This window comes from Pseudorca crassidens, chromosome 3, assembly GCF_039906515.1.
Source record: "Pseudorca crassidens isolate mPseCra1 chromosome 3, mPseCra1.hap1, whole genome shotgun sequence".
In the NCBI taxonomy this organism is placed as follows: domain Eukaryota; kingdom Metazoa; phylum Chordata; class Mammalia; order Artiodactyla; family Delphinidae; genus Pseudorca; species Pseudorca crassidens.
Genome location: NC_090298.1, coordinates 102,583,907 through 102,598,768, shown reverse-complemented (window position 1 = coordinate 102,598,768; position 14,862 = coordinate 102,583,907). Strand labels below are relative to the sequence as shown.

At 42.5% G+C, this 14,862-nt stretch overlaps 1 pseudogene; it reads left to right on the top strand.

Annotated features, from left to right (window-relative positions):
- Nucleotides 1-622: 622 nt before the first annotated feature.
- Nucleotides 623-3,559, top strand: LOC137221002 (uncharacterized; annotated as a pseudogene).
- The last annotated feature ends 11,303 nt before the right edge of the window (nt 3,560-14,862 follow it).

Here is a 14,862-nt window from a genome sequence, read left to right as displayed (position 1 = left end):
GGAGCCCCAAGCATCCTTGAAAGTGCTGTGTGATCACTCTTTTCTGTAGGTGCGAAATTATAGTGGAAACTGCTGCTCCTGAACTGGGGAACCTAAATGCAGTGGGTATAATGGGATTCCTGGGTGGCAGGGGCCAAGTAGCAACACTCAGTCGCCAAAGGCAAAGGGGGTGTGGTTTTCACAGTGGACAGCAGAGTCAAAGCAGCCATCAGAATGTCTGACTCAGAGAGACCTATGGCATTGGCTCATTGATCATGGGGTGCCTAGAAGCGAAATAGATGGCAAGCCCACTAAATATTTACTTGATCTGTATAAGTGGAAAGAGTGCTTGGTCAAGTGAACAAAAGTCTAGCTTGAATCATAAAAACAGAGAGTAGGGCCCCTCAATTAATTCCCAGGCTTAAGCCAGGTTACAGACCCAGAACCGTCTGAATGAAGTGCAGAAGGCCAGGTCTCCTTTAGGAAGGACCTCAGTATATTGCCCAAATTTATACTTTCTATCTTTCTTCCAACCTTACCCAAAGGGACCTACATGTTTTTACCAGAGTGACTGTGCACTGGGGAAAAGGATATAATCAGACATTTTAGGACACTAGCTCTGAACTGATACTGACTCCCGGAGATGCAAAATGTTATTCTGTCACCAGTCAGAGTTGGACCTTATGGAAGTCAGATGCTCAATGGAGTTTAAGGTCAGGTCCATCTCTCAGTAGATCCAGTGGGTCCCAGAGTCCATCCTGTAGTTATTTCCCCAGTGCTGGAATGCATAAGTGGAATAGACATACTCAGCAATTGGAAGAATCTCCACTGGCTCCTTGACCTGTGGGATGAGGTCTATTATTGTGGGAAAGGCCAAGTATAAGCCATTAGAACTGCTTCATTTTAGGAAAATAGGAAACCAAAAGCAATAGCATATTCCTGGAGGGACTGCAGAGGTTAGTACCATCATCATGGACTTGAAGGATGCAGGGTGGTAATTCCCACCATATCTCCATTCAGTTTGCTTATTGTCCTGTGCAGAAGACACATGAATCTTGGAGAATGGCAGTGAATTATTAGAAGCTTAGCCAAGTGGTGACTCCATTTGTAGCTACAGTTCTAGATATGGTTTCATTGCTTGAACAAATTAACATATCCCCTGGCACCTGGTATGCAGCTATTGATCTGGCAAATGCTTTTTGTTCCATACAGGTCAGTAAAGACCACCAGAAGCAGTATGCTTTCAGCTGGCAAGGCCAGCAATACACTTTCACTGTCCTACCTCAGGAGTATGGGAGCTCTCTAGCCTTATGTCATCATTCAGTTCACAGGGATCTTAATCACCTTTCTCTTCCATAAGATATCACATTGGTCAATTACACTGATGACATTATGCTGATTGGACTTAGCAAGAAGTAGCAACTATTCTAGAAATTGATAACATATTTGTGTGTCAGAGGTTGAGAAGTAAATTTGATAAAAATTCAGGGGTCTTCTACCTTAGTGAAATTTCTAGTGGTCCAGTAGTGTGGGGCTTGCTGAGATATCTCTTCTAGGGTGACATAATTGTTACATCTTATCCCTCCTCCAACCCAGAAAGTAGCACAATGCCTAGTAGGCCTTTCTGGATGTGAGAGGCAGCATATTCCTCATTTGGAAGTGCTACTCTGACCCATTAACCAAGTGGCCTGAAAAACTGCTAGTTGTGAGTTGGGCCCAGAATAAGAGAAGCCTCTGCAACAGGTCCAGGCTGTCATGCAAGGTTCTCTGCCTCCTGGACCAGCAGATCCAATCAACGGTGCTTGAAGTGGCAGGGCCAGATAGGGATGCTGTTTGGAGCCTTTGCAGACCCCTGTTGGTGAATTACACCATAGGCCCTTAGGATTTTGGAGCAAAGTCTGTCATCCTCTGTGGAAAACTACTGTCTTTTTAAGAAACAGCTTTTGGCATACAACTGGGCCTTGGTAGAGGCTGGATGCTAATCCACGGGCCACCAAGTTACCATGTGACTTGAGCTGCCCATAATGAACTGGGTAATATCTGACCCACCAAGCCATAAAGTTAGTCATGCATCAAATGGGAGCGGTAAATATAAGATTGGGCTTGAGCAGGCCCTGACGGCACAAGTAAGTTACATGAGGATGTGGCCCAAATGTCTGTGGTCCCCATTCCTGTTACAGTATCTTCTCATCCCCATCCTATACCTATGGTCTTATGTCGAGTTCCCTATGATCAGTGACTGAGGAAGAGAAAACTCGGGTCTAATTTACAGATAGTTCTGTACAATATACAAGTACCACCCCAAAGTGGACAGCTACAGCACTGCAGCCCCTCTCTGGGACATCCCTGAAGGATAGCGGTAAAGGCAAATCTTCCTAGTGGGTGGAACTTCAAGAAGTACAGCTGCTTGTTTATTTTGCTTGGGGGAGAAATGGTAAAGGTGTGAGTATATTATCAGTTCATGGCCTGTGGCTAATCATCTGGCTGGATGTTCAGGGACTTGGAAGGAACATGATTGGAAAATTGGTGACAAGGAGGTCTGGGGAGAAGATACGTATGTAGACCTCTCTGAATGGGTGAAGAATGTGAAGATGTTTGTGTCCCATGTGAATGCTCACCAAGGGGTGACCTCAGCAGAGGAGGGTTTTAATAATCAAGTGGATAAGATAACCTGTTTTGTGGATACCCGTCAGCCTCTTTTCCCAGCCACCCCTGTCATCACCCACTGGGCTCACGAACAAAGTGGTCATGGTGGCAGGGATGAAGGTTTTGCATGGGCTTAGCAAGATAAGCTTCCACTCACCAAGGCTGACCTGGCTACTGCCACTGCTGAGTGCCCAATCTGCCAGAAGCAGAGACCAACACTGAGATCTCAATATGGCACTGCTCCCCAGGGTTATTGGCCAGCTACCTGGAGGCATGTTGTTATAATGGACTGTTTCCATCATGGAAGGGACAGCACTTTGTTCTTACTGGAATAAACACTTATTCTGGATACAGATTTGCCTTCACTGCATGCAACGCTTCTCCCAAAACTACCATCCATGGGCTTAGAGAATGCCTTATCCACCGTTTTGGCGTTCTACATATCATTGCTTCAAATCAAAGAAATCACTTCACAGCAAATAAGATGCAGCAATGGGCCCATATTCATGAAATTCACGGATCTTACCATGTTCCCCATCATCCTGAGGCAGCTGGCTTGATAGGATGGTGGAATGGCCTTTTAAAGACTCAACTGCAATACTAGCTACTAGATGATACCTTGCAAGGCTGGGCCAGTGTTCTCCGGCTTCATTTGTTCTAAATCAGAATCCAGTATATGGTGCTGTTTCTCCCACAGCCAGGATGCATGAGTCCCAGGAACTAAGGGGTAGAAACGGGAATGGTACCACTGACTATTATTCCTAGTGCCCCACTAGCAAAATTTTTGCTTCCTGTCATTGTGACCTTATGCTGTGTTGGCCTAGAGGTCGTAGCTCCAAAGGGAGGAATGCTTCCACCAGGAAACAGAACAGTGATTCCATTGAAGTCAAAGTTAAGACTGCCACTGTCCTCTTTGGGTTCCTTATGCCTCTGAGTCAACAGGCAAAGAAGTACATCTGTTAATATACTGGCTGAGGGATTGATCCTGATTACTAAGGGGAAATTGGGACGCTGTTCCACCGTGGAGGTAAAGAAGAATATGTCTGGAATACAGGAAATCCCTTAGGGCGTGTCTTATTACTACCATCCCCTGTGATTAAAGTCAAAGGAAAACTACAACTCAATTCAAAAAGCCTGCCCTGCAGATTTTGGACTTGTCAACCCCAATACCATGTGACCTAAAATAAATGTGTGTATCTGTCTATGTATCATCTTTGTATCTACCTTTGTATTATATTTATCTATTTTATATATTGTATACAAATATTTATATTTATATATAAATCTACCTCTCTACACACACATACTCATGCACACTGCACATTCGATTGGTACTTTTTCTTTGGAGGACTCTGATATACCTGTAAATTACAAATCCAGAATTAATTGCCCTTTCCCCTTTTATTTTATTCCATTTTAATTACAAAGGAATGCATGCTTATTCTAACCAGTCCAGCAGTTACTGAATTGTAGAGGTAAAATGTTAATTCTCTTCACACCTCCTCCTTTGTTGTGTATCCTTCCGTATCTCTGTGCACTAAATACACACATGTACGCAAATGCACACTCATATTCACATGTCTAGAATATATTTTATTTTTTAAAGGTGGTTGCATTCTACATAATACTCTCTAACTTTTTTTTTTTTTAACTAAGTAGTACATTATATAACTACCTCTAGGTAAATACTCATAGAGCCAAGTTTAAAATTGTTACATACTTGTCACTAAATTTACCATAACTTGATCAAGCATTTCTCTGTTGATGGCCTTTTGGATTGTTTTAGTGATTTTTGCCCCTTCACATAATGCTGCATTAAATTTGTACTTTCAGGTTTACAAACCCTTGTTTTTATTTCTGTATAGTCTCAAAGTTCAGAGTTCTAGGCTCAAGGGTATGCACATTCTAAATTTTACTGTATATTTATGGATTACTTTTATAAAAGTAATTCATTGTTCTTCCAGCAAAGTGTGTAGCTCCCTATCCTTACCACCACTGTATGTTAGTTTTTGATGTTGTGAATAAAAAATGAGACCCATTTATATTATATTTTTAATTTCCTTGCTACTGAAATGATCAACCACATTTTCATGTGGTTGAGAGCTGGCTGACATTTCTTTTTCTATCACTTCTTCATTTCTTGTGCCCATTTTTTTATGGCATTACTTTCCTTTTTTAAAAAAAACATCTCTAAGAGTCTTTCATCTTTGCTGAACATGGCCTTTCAATCTATGTAATGTGTCCACATGTGCGGAGTCAGGTCACTGTTTACATAGGTCATTGCAGTTTAATTGCACTGACACTATCCTCCCACCCCCAGTGAGAAACAAAAGGACCTGCGGGAAGGGGATGATGTGAACCTCGAAATTTCTGTCCCTGGCACAGCAACTAAAGAAATTCTAAAGAAAAATAATCCTGTCAGCTTCCTCAAACTAGAAATGTATTTAAACTGCAATATAGATCAAACGTCCAGCTTGTAGAATTGTAGAATTTTCCAATTTGGTGTTGCTCCAGGTTAAAAAACGTACCAGCTGAAGAATGTGAATTGGAATCATTTGCCATCCGTTCCTAATATAATGACTGATTTCCCACTCTGGATACAGTGAGCTGCAGGCACTGGGTTTGAACTGAGTCCAAGTGGAAGGCGGCCAGACATATTAAATTTAAGGCCTCTATTGCACAACTCCCTATAGAAATTGTGCAAATAATGTAGCCGAAGTGCTTTCTGCATGCCGTGTAACCCAACTCTGTTGGCAACCTGATTAATTCCTTGCCCTTTCCTGTAGTAGGCACAGTTAGGAAATATACTAAAAGGTGACAGAAACCATAATAGAATCTGTCAGGTATTGCATTCAAGATGTTATCTTCTTCATTTTCAGTTTAGAAAAAATTTTTCCGGAAAAGTCCTCATGAAGCTAGTATATAATAATTACCCCTCAGTGCTATTTTTCTTTTGTTAATAAACTAATATCAGAACATATAAGTCCAAGCCTGGAGCCGATAGTTATTTTACATTTATGTTGATTCTACAAGAACTAAATATAAATATACACCCAGGCTTATTACACACTGGCCTGATTCATGCAAAATAGCACTTCAGGTTGGACCACGATATCAACACATATCTCTCCGTTTTATGTAAGTGTGTACACACTTCCAATATTGAACTTTGGTATACCCTAACCCCATTCTTTGTGCCTTTTCTCAGAAAGAGTCTGTGAGACAAGGATAACTTTTGAGCCTAAATAATAAGATATATCTAATCTAAGATTTGTGGTAATTCTAGTTTTCGTCTTTACCAAGATGGAGGTGTTGATGTTGTCAGGGTTCCAGTGAGACAGTGATGCCAAGAATGACATACCAGGTTCTACCCAAGTCATCTAAAACTAGGGCTTGTTGAAAGGAACTGATGTGTTAAGTAGACATTGTTTTTTTTTTCCCAAATGGAAATGTGTTAGAGGTGACTTCTGTGCTATTGTTTTTTACTTGTAAGTTCTCTTTTAATTGCACGCTAGGAACTGAGGGATAGGTCAGTATTTGGCAAATGAATTCTAACATATGACTTGGAAGTCAAACTGGCAAAAAGAGGGGTGTGGTGACTTGTTGCATTACTGATGAGGGGTAATGAGCGCCTGAGAAACTCCAGCGAGGATTGTATTACAAGTGCTGGCAGAGCTCAGCATGGCCTTGGAAGCTGAAGAAATGAGTCAATGATTTTATGAGGCAACCCAGAGAGTGAATTCTGCTTTTGTTTTCTAGATTTTGATTTCTGTATGTTTCCTTAGAGCAGGTACCTTGGTTGAAATGGGACTGAACAAACTCAGCTCCAGGAATTAGTAACCAATTTGCTTTTAAGTGTCATATTTCATGTTACACTTAACAGATATCATATGTTTTTAGTTGGTCTTTTCTGTATATTGACTTTGGCTTATGGGGGAGAAGGAACTCAAATAATAAAGCACCACGATGTTTAGAGATTGTATCCATAAATCATGCTTAGCTATAACATCACTGTATGTTTGGGATGTAATTATGTAGCATGCCATAAAATATGTGTGTGTGTATGTGTGGTATGTGTGTGTGATTCATGTCTGAAAAAGCTCTTTTTGGGCAGCCGTCTAGCTGTGGCCTGCTGACCTAAGGAAAAACATCTGGCAATTAAATGGAAAAAATTGTAGGGTTAATTGATATGGGAAGACTAATAGGATTCTGGCTGTGCTTGGGATCAGAATGTGACCTCTGAGATATCATGAAGTGGAAACTGGAAAACACTGAAAACTGAATTAGAACTCGCATTTGAAAAAATATTTGAAGCAGCACCATATGCCGGAGTTAATCAGTGTCAAAATGTATTACTTCACGTCTTAACTCTTGTAAGTAAGAAGTAAAGGAATGAAAATAAGTTTGTCCTTTTGTTATGGACTGAATTGTGTCCCCACCCCCTGAAATTCATATGTTGAAGCCCCAACCCCCAGTGTGACTGTATTTGAAGATGGGGCTTTTAAGGAGGTAATTAAGGTAAAATGAGGTCATAAGGGTGGGGCCCTAACCCAGTGCTTCCTTATTTATAAGAAAAGGAAGAGGTGCTCGGGATGCAGCCTCCTGAACTATGAGAAAACAAATTTCTGTCATTTAAGCCACCCAGTCTGTTTTTTTTTTTTTTTTGACAGTCCTAGCTGACTAATAAACCTTTTGTCTAGTTGCCTGAAAATAGGGTCTAAGGCACTATTGATACTTCAATCAAATATACTGAAGTATCTGTGGTGCCAGAAACAGTTATCTGGTATTTGTATGGGTTTTCTGGGGGCAGACGCAACTCCAGCGGCAGGCTGGAAAATTTTCTGATGGTGTCAGAAGTGGCCATAAGGTTGTCAGAGTAAGTGGGGTGGGCATCTGTTGCTGCCTGCCCACATTGTTTTCTCTTCCCTTCTAACATTACCATCGCTTTCCTATGAGGAATGACCCCACCCCATGGCTACAAGTGGGGCAGGTGACTCAGCCCTAGACGAGAGTACAGTAGCCCCTTGAAAGATTGTGCAGGCGTGGATGTGTGACACTCACAGCCATTCGGCATCAGCCCACACACTCTTACTGGAACTCCTGGAGAAGAGACCCATTCTTTCTGCCAAATTTACTAAGACGATAGTATGTAAGCCTAGCAATCTTAGCCAAGCAACTTTGAGCCATCCCTGGACCCAAACTTGGCCTTTCCCATTTCTAGAACCAATAAATCAGTTCATTTTTTGCACAAGCCTGTTGAAATTGGCTTTCCAGTTCTTACAGCCAGAAGAGACATTTTGGCTGTCATTGTGGCTGAAGATTAAAAAAGAGATCTAAAACTCTGATTCAAACACCCTCACCCTTCTCCCAACTCATCCAGACTTCTCTTAAGCTTCTGTTATCCTGAGCTGAGATTCCATATTCTCTGTGGGCAGCCTCCTCCTCTTGTCTCTCGCCTCCTGGTACAATTCTTAGGTGCCCAGCATATGCTAACCTCGCCCTGTTATTTTTGTGTGTGTGCAAGTTTTGAAACCCACAACCTAGAGTATTGGAAGATAAGTAGCCTGGAAAATTACCAGCGAGACTGTTCTCTGCAGTTTATTGGGCAGGTTGGTTGAGGAAATGGAAAGAGAAGGCTGTCACTGGATGGAAGAGGGTATCCTCAGGGCCTGCATGAGCTACACAGCAGTGGAAACAAAGACATTGTAGCCGATATCTGCAAGCTCTGCAGGAAATAACAGGGGAGGTGGTGGTGGAGCACAGGTAGTCAATTACCTGGATATTGGGTAGGGGACAGCAGGAATTAAAGGGCTACTATTGAGGAATAGATTTGTTTCTGGTTTCCTAATTGCAGTGGGTTGAATAGTGTCCCCGACTGCAAATTCATGTCCATCTGGAACTTGGAATGTGATCTTATTTGGAAATAATATCTTATAGGTGTAATTAGTTAAGGATCTGAACATGAAATCATTCTGGATTTAGGTGGGCTCTAAATCCAATGACTGGTGTCCTTGTGAGAGAGGAGAGGACACAGAAACAACCTAGGGAAGACGGTCATGTGAAGAGAGAGGCAGAGATTGGGGTTATGCTTGGCCACTAGCCAACAACACCAAGAGCCATCAGGAGTTAGTAAAGGCAGGGAAGGATTCCCTCCTACAGCCTGTGGAGGGAGCGTGGCCTGCCCACACCTTGATTTTAGACTTCTGGCCTCCAGCACTTTGAGAAAATGAATTCTTTTTTTATTTTTTAAGTGAAGTGTAGGGCTTCCCTGGTGGCGCAGTGGTTAAGAATCCTCCTGCCAATGCAGGGGACACGGGTTCGAGCCCTGGTCCAGGAAGATCCCACATGCTGTGGAGCAACTAAACCCGTGCACCACAACTACTGAGCCTGCGCTCTAGAGCCTGTGAGCCACAACTACTGAACCCGCGTGCCACAGCTACTGAAGCCTGCACGCCTAGAGCCCATGCACTGCAGCAAAGACCCAACGCAACCAAAAATAAATAAGTAAAAAGAAATTAAAAATACAAATTACAGTGAAGTATAGTTGATTTACAATACTGTGTTTCAGGTATACAGCACAGTGAGTGGAGATATATATGTACATATATATTTATATGTATACATATCTATCCTTTTAAAAATTCTTTTTCATTATAGTTTATTACAAGGTATTGAATATAATTCCTTGTGCTATGCAGTAAATCCTTGTTGTTTATCTCTTTTATATTTGGTAGTATGCATCTGTTAATCCCATACTCCCAATTTATTGCCCCCCTTCCCTTTTGATAACTGTAAGTTTGTTTTCTATGTCTGTGAGTCTGTTTCTGTTTTATAAATAAGTTCATTTGTATTCTTTGTTAAATTCTACATATAAGTGATATCATATATTTGTCTTTCTGTCTCTGACTTACTTTACTTAGTATGATGATCACTAAGTCCATAAATGGCATTAGTTCATTCTTTTTTATGGCTGAGTAATATTCCATTGTGTGTGTGTGTGTGTGTGTGTGTGTGTGTGTATCTATCTATATATATCACATCTCCTTTATCCATTCATCTGTCGATGGACATTTAGGTTGCTTCCATGTCTTGGCTATTGTAAATCGTGCTGCTATGAACATTGAGATGCATGTAACTTTTCGATTTAGAGCTTTTGTCTTTTCCGAATATATGCCCAGGAGTGGGATTGCTGAATCATATGATAACTCTATTTTTAGTTCTTTAAGGACCTCCGTACTGTAGAGGATAAATTCTTATTTAGACAGCAAATTTTAGGCAGTTTATTATAGCACCCATAGGAAAATAGTACACTAGAGAACCTGTAAAGATGGGAAAGTGGGAAGAAGGTTGAAAACTCTAAGCGATGACATTGTAAGTGGGGAGTGCACATCAAACTTCATTAGCATTGAGATCACAAAGAACAGCGCTGTTCCCCATGTAAGTTCCACCTTGTGCCTTTAATCCTAATTAATCAGGCGCTGACAAGCCTTGTATGTTGTCTGCTGGCCATTCCTTGTCAGGAAAAGCAGAGATTTGCTGAGCTTCTTGCACTTTTCTCAGAAGGGGAAGGGATTGAAAAATAGGGAACATGATGATTTTCCTATGGGTACTCTGCAGTGTGCTCTGGCACTCTGACAAGTTGGCCATCTGCTTCATAGAGGTAGTCCAGCTCCATCAGAGAGACAATATAATTTCTGTCACTTCTTAGAAAAGCATCCTTGTAGCACCACAGTCCTTTCGTGGTTCATTGTATAGCAGCGTAAATGTTCTCGGCTCCGGTCACCACCCATCCCGGTTTGCCTCGGACAGTCCCAGTTTACAGGTGTTGTCCCAGCCTAATTAATTATAGCCCTCCCCCTTGCACTTTGAGAAGTGCCCCTGTTTGGCTGATAAACGGTAGAGCAGCCTCAGTTATGACACAGTCCCTCATTTAAAAAAAAAAAAAAGTCTCTAAAACTTTGCAAATGGATTTACTTTTCTTTTCTTGCCAGCCCCTCCAGATTACTTAGTTACAGGGTTTTGGAAGCAGAGATGAAATTTTTTGAGGGACTTTTGCTGAGGAGTGAGAAAAGGGAAGCTAGTAATTGATTTGTTTCCTAAAGAAGCAGTTGCCTCCGGCTACCTCCCCCTCCTCCCCACCCAAGGTTCCTCCCCTACCTGCTTTTTTGCTTTGGCCAGCACAGCCGTGCCTGTATCCAGTGAAAGGAATTTGGCGACTTCAGCAGTGTGACCAGCTGCACACAGCCGTGTCTGCAGAGCAGGTGGAAGCTGGCGTTTTGCCCAAGCCTGGCCAGACAGCTTCATAAATCCTGCCCTTACCGCGGCCCCGAATTACTTTCCATGACACAAAGCCAAGCTGTGTTATTCACCTAATGCCCCGATTTACAGTTCCCAAGACAAAAGAACATACAGATAGAGTTTCAGGGCTCTGTTTGCCTTCACGTTAATCGAAAGGTTAGTTTCAGGTCATGCTCAAGAAACCTGACAAATGCTGGTGAATAAACCTAAAAATAAATTAAGTGCAAGTGGGAAACTTAAGCATTCCTTGTTCTTGTGCCAGAAGAAGACTCAGCCCAATTTACATTCTTTTAATATCTGAAACAAGCAGCTGTTCTCTTATTTGTGGCATCCTGGGGAGTTATTATGCTCCCTTTCAGCTCGTGTGCATATGCATGCGTGTGCTTATATATAAGGTGCACACACACACACACACACACACACACACACACACACGTTTGCACAGTCCCCATTTAGGCATTTGTTCTTGTGTCTTCAAGGACCTGAGTTAATCGAAGATTTAACTAGTACATGGAGAAAAGTGCTCATCTGGAGGAATGCTCTGGTGGCCAGGAATGCCACCCTATGTCCTGCCAGGCCCAGGAATACTAGGACTTCAAGTCAGAAGTCTCCCTCCAAGTACCTGCATAAGTAGTGATATATCATATCCGTGAGTGTGAAGGGCAAGCAGTTCATTCATGCAGAGGCTTAGGACTGCAAAACAACAGCGTGCTGGAGGCAGTTCACATCTTCAGTGAATGCCTGGCTTGCAAATTAGTTTCTTTGTTTGCTTTTGTTTCTAAATGTATTTGTGTTTCCAGCCCACCATTTTGACTCACCTGTGTCTGCCCTGAGTCTCTCACCATCTCCCAGCTTCTTCCAACCCTGTTCTTGGGAAGCAGTCAGGTGATAAGATAAATGAGAAATACGATGATATAATTCACAATATAGCCTGAATCAATGCTTTCTCTTAACAGGGCTAATGCTTTTTATAAAAGTGAATAAATGGAGGCCTGGAAATGAGTGGGTCTCTCCAAATAGCTCTCACTGGCCAAGAGCACCACCAATTGAAAATGGCTCTACAGAAGCCTCAGGATGCCAGCAGTCTATGGCCAAGGTGTCCACCCTGACAGGCTGCTAGGACAGCACTTAATTCCCCAGGACTGGGTAAAAGGTGTTTCTTAAAAAAAAAAAAAAAAAAGTAGACAAGTCTACCTTCCCACTTCATAAAGCTACAACCAACCTTGAGATTTATTCTACTGCTGTTGTTTTTTTAGGTATAAACTTTCACTGTCATGTAAATTTCTCCTCCCATTCTCCCTTCCTACCTACCCCAGCCTAATTTTTCTATTCATGGGATTGGGCTTACGTCACAGAGGGACGTAAGACATTTTTAGAGAATAAACACATTGATCACATCCAAATTTCACAGTGGGTTTGTAGATGCCAGCTACCTCTGTTAGCAAAATAGAACAAGCCCGGAGTTTTTTCTAAAGGTCAAGTCAAATAAAACCCACCACCCTCCAGCCTCTGAATGCAAAGAGGAAGTGTGGCAGATGAATGTGTTCAGTGACTGCTGTCACAGACTTGCCGTATGGTTCGTGGATAGTAGCACTTGGACAGTTGGGGTAGAAGGAGCTTGTTGAGTGAATGTCTTAGGGCAGGGCCATGGACCAGTCCACGACCTGTTAGGAACCGGGCTGCACAGCAGGAGGTGAACAGCGGTGGGCCAGCGAATGAAGCCTCATCTACCGCTCCCCATCGTTCGCATTACCGCGGAACCACCCCCTCGCCCTGTCCATGGAAAAATTGTCTTCCACAAAACCGGTCCCTGGTGCCAGAAATGTTGGGGACTGCTGTCTTAGGGGACAGACCCGTTCTGTGGCACCGTTAGCAGCCACATTTGTTCTACCCCCGTCCTCTAGGCTCTCACCCATCCCACATGTGCTGCTAGGATCCTACTGCAAGTTCTTTGTGTCTCCCCCAACAGCTTCCCTTCATCCACAAACACTGCAGGTCAGGAGAGTGGGGATTTCATTCCCCTGGGAGCAGCCCTCGGCCACTGACACGTGGGAATTGGAGGATAAGTGCCCCAGTGGGGATAACCCAGATATGTTTTACACAAGCTCCCACCAGTTCCCTGCGGGATTGCATCCCCATTGCCCACGAAGACAGCTCCCTCAATAGTGCATTCTTTTTTTTTTTTTTTTTTTTTTGTGGTACGCGGGCCTCTCACTGTTGTGGCCTCTCCCGTTGCGGAGCACAGGCTCTGGACGCGCAGGCTCAGCGGCCACAGCTCACGGGCCTAGCCACTCCGTGGCATGTGGGATCTTCCCGGACCGGGGCACGAACCCATGTCCCCTGCATCGGCAGGCAGACACTCAACCACTGCGCCACCAGGGAAGCCCAATAGTGCATTCTTGAATGGCTTCTTGCCTTCCTGCCTCATTTCCCCTCCCCACTTCACGTGCTTCCTAGATGCTCTCACAAATAAGGTTCTTGTATTCAGACCCTTGTCTCTGGTCAGCTTCTAGAGGATCCAACCAAAGAAAGCCCAATATGAGGATATTTATGAAAAGGCAGGGTGAGACCATGGCAGTTATGTGACTTGTTTCTGAAGAATGGTCCCCAAAGGGTATTTGGAAACTGCATAGAGGATGTGGCCCAGGAGTGATTGAGTAGATGCATGGGGGTTATAGAATATTAACTGTCGGATCCAAATGTACCTGTAAAAAGGGTGCCGTGTATGCGTGTGTGTGTGTGTTTGCGCACTCATATGCAAGCATTGGGGGGAGGTGGATTGTGGGGAGAAATTAGGTAAGGATTTCTAGTCTTTCATTATTAGGATTATGACTGGGAAGACAAAGCATCGCTTTGAGATTTGTCTGTGTGTTTGAAAAGGCAGTTGAATGTTATTAATGTATTCCAGGAAGTACCGAACACCAACTTGAAGCTTTTATCAGCTTTTCTTTGCTCTAATTTCTAAAGCAAAAATGCCTTCCCTCGAAATACTCTATTAAAGGAACATATGAAATTAATGAAACATATCATTACTTTTACAATGGCCAAATTGTAGATTTGTCACAGTACAGAGACAGAAACTCATTAAGTCATTGTGCTTCTGCTTCACATTCTATAGTGTATTAAAAGAAAAAGAATTTTCCAAACCTACCAAACCTTCTTTTTTCCTATTGTGTCTGTGAAACTTCTTTTATAGTTTGAGCTGCAAATCATCTGACTTATCTCTCTATGCCTGTAGTATCAGTGGAACAGAAATCAAGAATAGCTGTGGCTGAAAATGAGAATCTCAATTTGGGGTTGTGAATTTCAAGGTTTATTTGAAAACTAGGATAGAGTTGACAAGTCGTGCATCCTTTGAAAACAGATGAGGACAGCAGCATTCTTCTTTATCAACCCATCAGAGCCCTTCCCTCATATCTTTCAGGGGAACTGAATTATTTATCCCATTGGGTTTGGGCATCTTAGCAAACGTCAGCAGAGTTGCAGTGTGAAGCCACACTGATGGTTCAGTTACCCTCTATATTGTGTTGAAAATGCTGCATCTTTTGAGTGGATGCTGTGACTGTAGGAAAGAGTGATATGAGAAATCAAGTGTGAATCATGGTAGTACTGGCGAGTGCTCCTTCGAGACTCTGTCCCTGCCCTGAACTATAATCGAACTCTTTGAAAGAATATGAAAATCCTCTCAAACCTTTGCACACCACTGCTTCTTCATTGCCTTTTATTTTCAAAATCAGCCTGCATTTAAAAAAGTATTGACAGTAACAATTTGACACGACTTATTTTTAAATATCTGCAATTTTTTTTCACTTTGGAAATAAAGCAAACAAAATGTCTCATCAGGCACTTGACAGAAAAAGTGTCTTTGTGACCTTAATCATGGAGCTTTGTCCTTGTCTTATTTTGGAAAGTCATCTAGGAAATGACCTGTTGAGGGAG